A 14,250-nucleotide genomic window follows, 5' to 3' on the forward strand; every position below is an offset into this window, starting at 1 on the left:
TACCCTTGGACCACCGCGCCCCATTTATATAGAATCACTCACACACACATGCATCTTCGAAAAAGAGCGCTCGTCGACACAAATATATAAAAACCTTCATTAAATCATTTAAACTATACAGATAATACACTCACTTATTTAGTTTCGTCGTTTCGACGGAACTTGATGATGACGGGCGTGCCGTCGAAACGACAAAACTGCAGGCATAAATGTGTCCTTTCTCCGTGTTTGAATGTAATAAATCAAAGTTTATACATATACTATATATCATTTATATATATATATATAAATGACAATCCTCGGAGAAGGCCAAAAGCTTAAACAATATACCATGTGAGTGTCCTTTTAAGTGTACATATAGTATATTACATATAATACTATTTTATTTGTGTTCTATTGTGCCTATATTATATATTATATATTTTATATATATATATATATATATATATATATATATATATATATATCTATATCTATATCTATATCTATATCTATATCTATATCTATATCTATATCTATATCTATATCTATATATATATATATATATATATATATATATATATATATATATATATATATATATACACCCTATTATTAGAGAGTAATTCGCACTACTATATAGAACTCTTATAAAATGACAGCGCGCACCATTATCACTGACAATTTGGTGATGCGAAAGAATTGAGCTAAACTCGCCCCGAGGGTCTTAACGGACTACCAAGAGCAGAGTCGAGGGTCTGCTTGCGAGGACCTTCTGTATCGGCATCGCGACGATTCCCCAACCGTCAGTCCCGACTTGACACCAGAAGATTTTAGTATTTCCAAAAATGAAATCCTCTTTCAAAGGGCACCACCATGAGACCCTTAGTGCCGACAAAGAAGCTTGAACACGTACTCTTTAGTACCTTCCGGAATCCGCCCATCGGGCAGCCTTCAAGTCGTAGAAAACCCTCCGGAAAAAGTGTGTCGACTTTCAAGGGATGTACTTCGATAGATTTTGAGGTATTCTTGCAATATCTAAAATAAATCTATTTTCCGGAAACGTTTTCTGATACTTATTATACGCATGATATAACCATATTATTATTATAACCGAAGTTATTCGCACTATTATAAAGCACTCCAATCACATGACTTACCTTTTTACAGTTGAGATATTCCCGTTCACTGTCTACCATGTTTTAATGCGTTGACGCATCACAGTACGGATCCCCGATTCAGGTGGATTTGTTGGATCGAATTTCCAGCCGTGGCCATTGAGCAAACGAATACGACCGAACGAGCCAGGGGGAGAGAGAGGGGGGAAGAATGAAGAGGGCCTAGTAATTGGGGGCCTAGACGCAGACGGGGCGCGGAAGTCCGTGGTGCATTGGTCGGGAGCAAGGGTCGCTTTCCTTGAGTAGACGCGCGCGCTACGCTGAAATGTGAGCGGGAATACTCGATGAGGAGCGTCGGGGAATGGGGAGGGGGGGTTCCCCGCGGGACGACGGAGACGGGCGGAAGGCGGATACTTTACGGCGACGGCGGTGGCACGAGCGACCCCGCGAGCGAGAGTGTGCAGAAGAGAGCGGGGGTGGTTGGCAGGCGGGCGGGTCGGGGGGGGGGGAAGTCGAGGGTGGGGGCGAGGAGGACCGGGAGGAGGGAGGGAGAAGCGGTCAGCGGGAAGGGTACGCGGGGAGGGAGCGGAGGTCGGAAGATGGCGGAAGGCGAAGGGAGGTAATGGTGCGAGGGAATGTCTTCATGTTACGGGGCCATCCTTAATGCGCGTCCCGCCCCTCCCCCGGCCGTTTCACGAGTGAGGGGGGGTGGGAGGAGGGGAAGGGGAGTAAAGAGAGAGTACCGACCCTGAGGTAGGGGAAGGAGACGTTTTTTCGAACTTTGACCCCGTGGTAGGCAATCGCAAGGGGGAAATGGTATGGGGTGAGAGAGGAATACGCGCCGGTAATGATCGTACTCATCCTCCCCCTCGATCACCTCATCCCCGACAAGTATCAATCAGTTAGGTGCACATGGTTACATTATTCCCTCGTTGATAAGAAGTAATACTTTCTTAAACTTATGAAGGCCCAAATTCTTTGAGCCGCGGTCCTCCGCGGTCCATCCACCATGTTTAAACTCGCACTGTTCAATTCTCTTCCTTCGATCACTGTTTTGCGACTAAAAAGTACAAAAACATTCCCTCGAGGACGTTGTCGTGAGCTGATTCCTGCAATCACTTCGATGGCTTAAGTAGTGACCGAGAAGGGCGAAAATTATCCCACAACTTTTTCGGTGATGGATGGCTCAGCGAAGAATTCTTAAAAAATAATTTAATACACTTAATCCAATGAGGAAGGTTGAAATAAGAATTATAAATTTTGCCTCCATACATAGATACCCGTCTGTCATTGTTATAACCTCATTAATTACAGATTCTTTCGCTGAGATCAAAATTTATCATTATTACTGATATTATTTAGTTGTCATTTTCATCTTTACATTGAAATATTTAATTCCTGTTAAATTAAATGTCACGTGGAACATAATATACGACACAAGTCGATATGTCTAATTTTTTTACGCATTTGTTTCCTCGTAAGTTGACAAATATATTTTTTCCAGATTTTGACGTGACAGCTGTTTTTAGTACTTTTAATTCACTTAAAATACTTAAATAGAGAGAAACCTACCTTGTCAATCAGGGAGCTTAAAACATACTATTATGATGGATTCTTTAAATTAAGACTAGCAGACTTTGGATAGCCATTGTAACAGTTGAGTGACTTGACAAGAGTCTCAATCAGTTTTATAAAGGGCATGGCTACTCTCCCGGTGTCATTTAGATGCCGGTTGAATAGCAATTTCGATTTTTTAAATGATCTTATAAAAAATATTTAATTTCACTGAGTTAAAATGTAGGGTTGAAGGAAGAAAAAAAGAAACCAACTGCTCTAAAACTGTAGTCATTGAGAGCAGCAATAAAGAAAGGGCAATTTAACACCGCGCTTGCTCATATAAGAGCCCATTGAAAAAATGCCAATAAAATGAAATGGATTTATTGCTCAGAAAAAAGTAGCAATATCTTTGAGAAAATATGCTAAAATATGACACTTGGAGATATAAAAATAATGGGCATTTTCCTGAAGTTTTTAGACTATATTGTGGCCGACAGTAGCTGCCATTGACCTGCTGTAATAATGAGGATATGGAGTAAGTATATTTGTGACATACTTGATTTTTTAACGCATTACTATGTTTCTATTTAGTGAGAAGCGTAGCTAAAATTACATTAAAATGTGAAATCAATACACCATTAGCAATTAACCACTAGCATAAATACACCGCTAACTATCATTTAAAAAATTAGCTCCAAGTACGACAGGGGCATACAATTCATAGGTAATTGAATGTTTGAATTCGTAAAACCTTCTTCGCTGTCTCATTCCAAATCAAATAAGTTTTGGAATTGAATAAAAAAGGAGATATCATTAGGCCGAGTAACTTCAAGGCAATATATTAATTGAATTTTACCAGACGAAGCATGCGAGACCGATCGACGGGAAACGGTTTTTCGGAAATATGAAAGAGCACATGAAGGCGCTACATATTATGATGAGATATTAAATACGTGCTGCTTGTGCTAGATTTGACTGATTTGTCTCACCCATTCCCCAACCATACATGTATTCTGCCCGGGTGAAATGCATAGGATGGGAACAGCACGTAATTTTGTGACATTACCCTATGGTGGTAAAAGGTCAAGTTAAATACCAATGACCTCTCGTGAGGGCTATTAGTAGTTATTGTACGTGCACATGTCTATAATTACATTATCCCGAAAGATTGTGCCTAAAGCATTGTCAGACTAGGGTGAACTGACTTTCTCCCGTTACCTGACCAAATATTTGTTTAATAGGTTTTCTTTCCTGGAACTTTTCCAAATTTCACTGTAAAGGTCACTAATTCGAAAGTTATTAATTTGAAGGGAAGAAGGCCCTAATGGCCTAATTATGTATTTCATCATTTTACCCCATCACTACCTCGCAGTCAGCTTAATGCAATTCCAACGAGTTATGTGCGCAACGTAATAGACTCGAAACTAAAGCTGGCCAAACGATCACATATTTATTTTCATTCAAAATCTGATGGTTCCAGTTACATTTTCCGATTCCCTTGTCAGCAGAAAAAATATGTGTTACCCGATTAATAAGCCCTCAGAGAACACTGGAAAAACAAACTATTTTGGGTAAATATTTTTTTAATTACCCAATATCATTGCCTTTTAGCCCGATACACTTTTTCAAACGTTTCTCTAACTTTTTCAAGCCGCCCAAAAAGTTGGAATGTGAATCGTTTTCCGCTTAGCCCCACTTTCAAGTTTGGAAATCAAAAAAAGCCACAGGAGGTCACGCCCGGTGAATGCTATGGGTGTTCTAGTAATTAGAACTTTAACTCCAATTATTTTCGCCATCAAGCACGGGAGACGGTGTTTGCCACATCAAATTAATGCATGGGTGCACATTTTCGTGCATCCATGCATAGTCTTGATGGAAGAAAATTTTTTACACTACCAATTGACGACGTTTTTCTAGATTTCTTCGCTGAACCGTTGCAACAATATCGCATAACACTCTTCATTGATCGCCTGCCCTTTTTGCAAATAATCGATTTGGATGATTTCTTGTACATTCAACAAAATCGTTTCTATCACCTTGTCGGTCGAATTCACAATCTTTCCTTCTTCGCAGATGAATCGCTTAGAGAAACCCATTTTTTCGACTGTTCCTTTGCTGCTGGAGTTTAGTGGTGTACCCAAGTGCTGCTTTGTATCGACTCAGAAAATCGTCAGGATTACCATAGAAAAATGCCAAACCATCCTCCGTATCAACTTGACTTGTATTTATTCTCCATTGAGCGAATGCAGTATCTTTCTTGCAGACATTTTTTTCAAGCCCAATTTTTCGCGCAGATTAGAGAAATCCCTGTTTTCTCAACTATTCCACGAATTTTGATTCGTCAATCACTCAAAACTATTTCGCGGACTTCGTCATTCATTTCAGAGGAAGTCACTACTACTGGGCATCCAGGACGATGTTCGTCATTTGTGAATGTATGGCTGCGTTTCAACCGAAGTGCCATGAATATCATTCGACTCGGCTTTGATCTTTTCGAAGTTGGCCCTTTAAATAGAAGTGTTAAATCACCACACTAAACTTATTTTGTTCCATTTTTCTAACTAAACAAAGTTTTGTTGGTTTAATGGACTAATAAAATGAAACCACGTGATGGATATTGATGAAAATTTAACAGCAGGATAGTAAGAGATGAGACTAACTAAAAGCTAACATTTTCAGATGCATACAAGTGCCATATCTTGAATTTTCTAACGAGTTATTGAACGACACATGTAAAATAGCATTCAATTTTTCAATCGAACTACCCCTTCCCCTTCCAACGTTACATTTTACATTTTCCCGTTCGCTGTCGAAAATACTCGAACCTTATGGAGTTTTTATTGTAAATGATTATTATTCCTCAGAATTACCCCAAAAGGACGTTTCGCTTCTTTTTCTGGATGGACGTGTCGATATATGAGTTTCATCTCTCCAACAATGCCGCTACACGATATGCCCGTCAAATACCTAATGGGTCAAAGGAGCAGCTCGTATTTTCCGTTACACGGTTACAGGCCCTCTCTTTGACGTAGGTTGCCGGTCGTGCACCGTCCGGAACAACCCGAATTGTTTGACACCTATACTAATGGCCGGCACGTGCCGATGTCGCCGTCCGGACGGTCAACAAGCCCCACCACCACCCGTCCGAACTCCTGGTCCGCATAGAAGGGATATGCAAGTGCTTATAAGTGATATACTTGTACATACATACGTATAACGGAGGCCCGTCTTGTCGCCCGTCCTATGTCGTCCTGTTCATCGGATGGGTCGCTCACTGAACGCTGCTCTTCGGGCACGCGTTCATACGAGATCCCTCTCTCCATACTCGTTCTCGTATGGAGAGAGGGATGTCACTATTTCGAAGGGTCAACATATTGGACTCTCTCTGCATTGCCCATTTTACATCAGAAAGTTCGAGTTTTAAATGTTCAGTTCTTATCGTCTTCCGGTTTGGATTCTCTGATCAGAATATTTCGTGGAGGAAGAAAGCGATATCTGCGCCTTTATTTTGGAAAAATCTATTCTTTACGCTGTGTTAAAGAGACATCGAAATTACCAGTCACAGCGGGGAGTTAATCTATTCCCGTTGTTTTGTTTGATTTCAATTCCATTGATGCCCTCTCTATCTCGCAATCAAGCATGCATAGGCCTAAGCCATCCCCGTCAACGACATATTCTCTATGTCTAACATTTATGGGCTAATATCTTAACCACATAGCAACTCTAGGAATTCTTTCCATCTCCGTTGGATGTTTTTAGGTTCAATGAATGATTTTTCCTGCGTATCTTTAATAGACTGCACGGATTTTCATTTCTTACTTCATGGTTCTAATCGTTTCACTATCCTATAAATCGCACCAATTTCACAAATTAAGTAAACCAATTTTGTTAACTTTTACAATTCCTTACACTTAGTCTTTAACCATACTCCTTTCGCCCGATTAGTTTTCCGCCTCACTTTATAGTTTATATATGATATTATAAAGTAAAAAAACGTTCATGTCGATAGTACGCATGAAAATTCTATCTATTTAAATCATCATTGCAATGAACCGAAATCAAAAGAATTAGTGTTAAATGTAGCAGTGAGAACCATCGTCATTCTGCCTCCATGCATCGTGGAACAGTTAATTAATGATTGACTGGTGAGAAGATTAAAAATAATTGGTATTATACCGTTTAAAGTGGGTTTTGAATTTACATAAAATGAGCATTTTTAATCCCTCCCCATGGACCCCGACGTGGTGAAAGTGCTTGCGCGATCTGATGACCCCAACAGCTCCACTGGCGGAAGCAATGATAACTGCTTCTAGAAGGGTCACCCATGCCAGATACTAGATCGAAGCATAGGAAACAAGGAAAATAAAGTTCGGGCAGCGTTTTTTCCTCAATGAGGTGGCTGCAAAGGTGTCTGGCCGCAGTGGGGAGGCCATTTGAGTGATGGTGTTAGGTTAAAAACACTATTGAGGAAGGCAACGGGAAACCACCTCAACTAGTCATCACGGGAAAATACGACGAGAAGATCCTAATAGAGATATTGAGTAGAAAAAATGAAACAATTTAAATCTTGGTACTAAAAATACTTCACTGACATGTTTTAATTTGAAGCTAGAGAGAAAATAACCAGTCGCAAGAAATTTGTAGACCTTATCGTGAATTTTGCTAAATCTATCATAATAGATCAAACCAATTTAAAAGGAGACACTCATTGAATTTGTAATATTTTTCTGGGAAAAACTTAGGATAAAAAGTGATAGACTTGGAAATGAAGTACCTATCCAAGCAGCTACCACAAATCAATTTTGATCTTATGTTTCAACCAAAGATGAGAACCAGGTTTTATTTATTCTAAGAGCCGAGGGGCTGCTTATGTGAAAACTTCTTTTGGCTTCACGAAGCTCGGTAAAATAAAAAGCAAACGCAATTTCTTATTTATTGCCGATTGTGCTCCGACTATGAACGAATAAATTCCCGCAGTCTCCGGTAAACAGGATGTCGTACAATGAACTGAATGGTTAAGGAAAAGCGTAAAACGGCAACCTCGAAGTAAAATATTACTAAGACATGAGTTACAACAGTATTTCTGCCTCACGTGGGTGGTAAAGGAATAAAAAATATGAATGAAAGCGGACCTTGGCAGAAATTTATTCGGTAGTTATTCTAATTATATTCCGAAGGCAACAAACGATATATGTTTGACGTAGGACGTCACATTTTTTTGGGAATAGGGTGTCCCTTGCATTTAGCGCCGAGAGATGATTAAACAAGATTGACCTTTAACGCGAGAGGGGAATCCTGGGACGGGGTTGAGGGAGGCGAGCGAGGAGAGGAGTTATGAATTGCGGCGAGACAAAAAGAGGTTTTCGCCGCCAAGAGGGGACCGCACGCTAATGCGAGTGAAGCAACGCTGGGAAGAGGAAGAAAGGGCACGCAGAGAGTAAAACGAGAAAGAGGGAACTTGAGCGGAGGCGAAAGAGCCCGAGAGAGAGAGAAACTTGGCAGGGAGAGGGGAGAGGAGCAGATGGCTACGAGAGATTGAATTATACGAGCAGGGTGGGGGGGTGGAGGGGCGCCGGGGGGGGGGGGACGGTGAGGAAGTGGAAGGCGGAAAGGTTGGCGGATATGACTTGCCCCGTCGCGAGAAGTGAAAGGCAAATGCGAGGCCGCAGGCACGCACTCTGTTGACTGAGCGCTGAGTGAGGGTGCGACCTATCGATAACAGTTATCCACCCTCTCGATTACTTTCCCGCTTGCCTAGCACCCGATTTTAGTCATCTTCCTCCCCGGGCGGGGGAGTTCTGCAGCGGCACTATATTACGAAGAATTTCGATTACTTGCAGTTATCTCAGAAAGACCTTTTTGACTTTGTTGACGGAACGCCTTATCACTTAGGAACGTTCACTCACCAGGAAATAATCCCTAGCGTTCCACCTCAAATATTTCTCGATTCAATGGGGATTCTCGTTGAACTGCGAGATAATCACCGGCGAAATTTATAATGAAACATATGGTGAGGACAGAAATAAAAATTGAATCCATTCTAAATGTCATTCTAACTGTCGATAAAATTACAAATTTTCCTCAGTGGCGATTAACTTTTTGGTTACCCATGACAATGGATTTCTTTCCCCATAGCCAAATAAAATTTTATTTCGGTTTTATGAGAGATTTTGCCTTTGTTATCCTTAAATGATAGTTTAAATGATAATAGACCTTATGATGACTAACTTTAGAAAACCTAATGGGGATATCGACAGAAGAAGACTCCTAATGAGGTAATTAGTGAGGAACATACATACAATATTGATACACCTCATAGAGCAGACATGCACACACACATGAAGAAGTTAGCCGATAAGAGGGAGTTTAAATTAACGTTATGATATTATAATTAAAATAAAATAATAGTAATATTATAAAATTATCAGTCAAAAATTATTAAGGATGAATATTGTGTATTACTATTGATTTACTAATAATATCTGGCTACATTAATTGCTAGATCTGGAGTAAGGGCTATGATAAATATTAATAAGCGATGTGCCCACTTTGAGGTAATATCGCGCAGTGAAATCATTAAAACAAAAACTGTTACATTTCAACATTCCTGCGGTGAAATTCAAATCCATAGGTTGTGACGAGAAAACCCATATAAATCATTGGTTCGCGTTGAAAATTATTATTCAGTTAGTAATATATTCGATTAACATTTCTTTGGAAAATTCAAATATTTTAATTTACACTTCATTTTACGTAAAGTCAAACTGTAATATACATTTAAATTAAAAGTACAATTAAATTGAAGTTTATATCTTGTAGAGGGAAAACATTATCAAAAAAGAGTACCTATCCACTCTGAATGGTATCTACACGAACAATAGAAAGATGTAAGGAGTGAAGGTGATACAACTATAGGATGAAAGTTATTTTGAGTGTGAATATTAAATCAATCATGAAATGCTTGGTTATCAGAAAAATTTTATGACTCATGATATTTCTTATGGAAAACAAGGGTATTCAAAAAGAATAGGCTCATTTTCTATACATTTTATGTGTGTGTTTGTGCGTGTGTGTGAATAAATAAATAAATAAATAATTAAATAAATATATATATATATATATATATATATATATATATATATATATATAGTGTGTGTGCATGTGTGCGTGTATGTATGCCGTCGGAAAATATCGTGATATCGCTCCGTTTCCAAGTGACGGAACCACTAATGTTTCAAACACAATACCCATTCACGGAGGCTGACTCGACCCCTCGCCCACTGAATAAGCAGATCAGCACGAGTACGACCAGTATAAAACCTGCCACGCACAATATTTAGTTGGAAAATTTATGAATAACAACACCACCGGTATCCCCAACGGATGCACAGTTGATCTTCGACTTCGACGTCTAGGTAAGACGTCGAAGGTTGTGAGTCTGTCGTATTTCTAAAGAGTTAACTCCATTACGTGAAACGACCTCACTCCTCAAACACCGAATGCTATTACTTCACCCGCTCCAACGAAATACATTTTCGACATATATAAAATTACTATTCCCAGGTAAAGATGAAAAAAAATAATCACCGCGCGGAAAAAGACTGAAGATGGAACTTGAATGATAAGAGCAGAGGGAAAAAGACGAAAGTTAGAAAAAGAAGGTCTCCCCTTCAGATTTCCAGAAAATGGAAGCAAGACGAGCCCTTCACATATTTTAGGTTTGCTCGTTTTATGACGCGAAGAGTTTTCGCGTCCGATAAGACCCCTCAGGTTCCCATCCCAGAGAAGAAAAACGTACAAAATGGAATGGGTCGATCTTATATATTTTTCTCAAGCGCTTTACGCGCTGAGTGCAGAGACTCGATAGCGGCAATCGAGTGCTCGCCCTTTTAGTTTAGGGAAGATGCGAAGAAATGCATGTTACTGGGACCGTTCGGATGAAATGGGGAGGGGAATGAAGCCCGCGCCTCGAGGAAGATGGAGTGGGAGGAGCGGAGAGAGGACGGAGACATATGCGCGCCTTTCATCGGATAAACAGTCTCGAAATGGAATCCGTCGCCTCTTCCGTTGAGTCAGAGAAAGAAGGCGCCTCGGTGCGCGGAGCGCTAAGTCGACCGTGTCACGCTCGATATTGTTGGAGAGGTTAAGGCGATCTCAGCGCGGAGCGGTGATAATTCCCTCCTTATCCGACGCACTCATCGCGGCGTTATCACCACCGGCTCGAGAGATGGAATACCCTCGGCCGAACTCGATGATCAGACACCATGTGCGGCGGGGCACTCAGGACGGGGAGTCCTTCGCCCCGCCGCCGCCGCCTCGTTTTTCTCCTCCACAATTGAAGGATCCGGCGAAGTGGGCACGAAGAGGTTTTCAAAAAGATCCTTTGGCATCGGTCTACTCTAGGCAGATCTTTTAATTTTACGTGCCCGCGTTTCTCAAACGCTGAGGTTCTTCGTGAAGTAATAAAGAACGCGGGTGAGATGCGCGCGCGCGACCTCTTTTCTCCTCCCTCTATCTCTCTCTCTCACTCTTAGCCGCCGGGAGGGTATGATAGGGGGAGGGGGAGGAGTAGTAAAGCATAACTCTTTCGAATGTCTCCGTAATCTCCCGCGCAGAAAAGAGCAGTCGTAAAAATGGGCGCAAGAAATGCACGGGCTCGGTGAGTGATCTTTCGTCCCTTCGCCGTCCAGATCGAGGAGGGCATGGCGAGGTTGAGTGTCCCCGTCCTCAATCCTCCCCCTCCCCCGGAGGCGTCAACTTGATCCCCTCCGCAAGTCGATTCGATTCATGAAGTCCTTTTCCCTTTTCCAAAAGAGCATCCGAAAGCAAATTATATTTTTTTTGAAATTTCGTAGAAGTAAATACTGTAAAGATTCACGGATTCAACGAAGGGTTTATCTCCAGGAATCCGAATAACGCTTCGGCATTTACGTGCATCTGGGGTGACAGTAAGATTCAGATAATTGCCTGAATCCTAGTCGACGCTGAGTAATAGAATATATCCACCTTCTACCATCAACTTCCTTTGATTTCATCATCATCACATAGACCATTGATAAAAAGTCAATTGTGAAATGTCCTTGTCCTAGCTGTTCCAGTATTTTGATATTTATACGATCAACACTAAGATCTATATGATTCGGTTTTTGATCTCAAATATATTTCAACGTGCAGGTAAGTAAGAGAGAGAGTAAGAGAAAGAGTAACTGTAAGAGAAATAACATAATCAACTTCAGTCAATCTTTTCTAGAAAAAAACATTTGAGAGAAAAGAAATTTTCTAGAAAGTTGATTTTGCATATGGTATTGTTCCTTTTTACGGGTGATACCCTAACACCACCCGGCCCACGCCATTGCGGCGGCTTGCGGGGTATAATGTACGAGGGTCATCCGGAAAGTAGTACCCGTTCGTGAAATAAAGACACAAAAGTAAATATTAACAAACATAAAAAAATTTATTTGAAAGAGGATACTTTAAACTACTTCTCAACATAATCTCCAAGCAAATTAAGGCATTTGTCATAACGTGTGACAAGTTTCTGTATTCCTGCTGCATAGTCCTTCGCCGCCAGCTCATTGAGATACGCGAGGGACCCATCTTGCACAAATTTTTGCATAATGCAGATGGTGTTTAACAATTTCATGAACAATTGTTCGAGAAACATTGGGAAAATGCTCACAGATGTCATCAATTGTGACGCGCCGATCGTTCCTCACGAATTCGTCAACTGAGCTCACCAGTTGGTCTGTAATGACAGACGGTCTCACCGAACGCCCATCGTCGTGTGTGTTCCCCCTCCCCATGTTGAAGTTGCGACACCACCGCCGAACAGACGACTCGTCCATTACATTGTCTCCATACACCTCCTTTAATTGGCGATGAATATCACATGGGCGAACGTTTCTTGCATTGAGGAATTTAATCACTGCCCTCACTTCACAACTGGCGGCGTTCTCAATTTTTTTAAACATTGTAAACAATCACAGAAACAACACAGGCAATGCTAGCGTCACGCAACTTGGCTCAGAGAAGGCAGACAAGCCACTGAAGCTATCTGACCTCGTCCAGCGGCTACTCGCGTCGTCAGCACTTCATGCGGCACGAACGGGTACTACTTTCCGGATGACCCTCGTAGATAGCTTTCCTCAACTTTATTAAGTTAATTTCAATCGCTTCTTAAAATATATTCTTCGATTTAGGAACGATACTGAAAAGGCACGATTAAAATGTATGTAAAATGAGATAATAAGTAAAATAATACGGCACCATCTTTTAAAATTTTTGGGAAAAATGAACTTCCCTTGGCGGATTTAGTCAATTTGGACTGCTCCTCTAGCGCCACTCCGAGTATATGGAATTTCCCACCGTGACAAATTGGAAACTTTTCATGAGATGACTATGGATAGGCGTGACGTAACCAGGGTCCTACATGCGCAAAAGGTGAAAGTAAATCGAACCCAAAGGCGAACCATCACGGCTTTGGTGACGCCTCCTCTGTAAACAGTAATCCTCACCGGCGCACTCGAATATCTCTTTCCAGGCGATGAAGCGACGGCTGCCCATAAAAAAAATCTTTGGCGTCGTCTCGGTGGGGCTCACCCATCGGGGATTGGCGCAGGGCTGAGGGGAGGCAACGGAGGTTGGGGGTGGAGAAGTAAGTGGGAATGGTTGCGCAGACTCCTCTGAATATTTTCCAACGCGCTTCCCCTGGCTCCCAGTATGTTTTGATACCTGCCACTGTAGTTCTTTGTAATATGTTACCCTTCACGCTTAAGGAATCTCCCGCAGTTTCTTGGATTCTGTCCTCCGAGAGAATTAAACGACTCAATTTCCAATAGAGAGATTATATTTATGCATTACATTCCATGATATCCATTAAGCATGAATTATAGTTATTCTTGAATGCTTTTTCCAGAAAAATACGATAAGTATATGATGAAGGTTAGCAACAAGAAAAAGTATTTAGATTCTCAAGAAATAAGAAATCTAAACCATTTGATTTTGAAGGAATAAACTGGCGCAGGTACATCAGTTTAGGTATTTGGGCAGTATTTTAGAAGATAAGGGACATGGTAAAGGGGATATTAGGAAGATAATTATGTTAGGTGGAGATGCGAAGAAAATATAAGAGTGAGTGTAGAGCTTTAAGGGTTTGAGATCGGGCCTTTGAGGCCAGCGGATGAGGGGATGGTTTGGTTTGTTTTGAGGTGTGGGAGTGGCGGAGAACGGAACAAATAAATTTGACAGATAGGATGACCAACGCGGAGATTTTAAATAGGGTGGGCGAAGAGAGGAAGTTCCTGGAGGAATTCTGAAAAAGGCAGAGAAAGTGGGCGGAGGAAATACTGAAAGGCAAGGAGATTCTGAAGGCCGAGATAGAAGGGAGAACGTTGGGAAAGCGGGGTAGAGGATGGATGAGTCAGCTTTCTAGTCAGCATGAAGGCGGGCAGAAAATGCGAAGGAATGAAGAACCCCGTTCTTGAACTACATTTATCTTTCCGCTAAGTTTTTCAATTCCATATCCTCATTTTAAATATTTATTAAGGCTAACTTGGTTCTATCTCCTTTTTACTACGATTAAACCTTCAAAATTCCA

The sequence above is a fragment of the Hetaerina americana genome, unplaced genomic scaffold, assembly GCF_022747635.1.
Source record: "Hetaerina americana unplaced genomic scaffold, ioHetAmer1.1.p SCAF_36, whole genome shotgun sequence".
Lineage (NCBI taxonomy): Eukaryota > Metazoa > Arthropoda > Insecta > Odonata > Calopterygidae > Hetaerina > Hetaerina americana.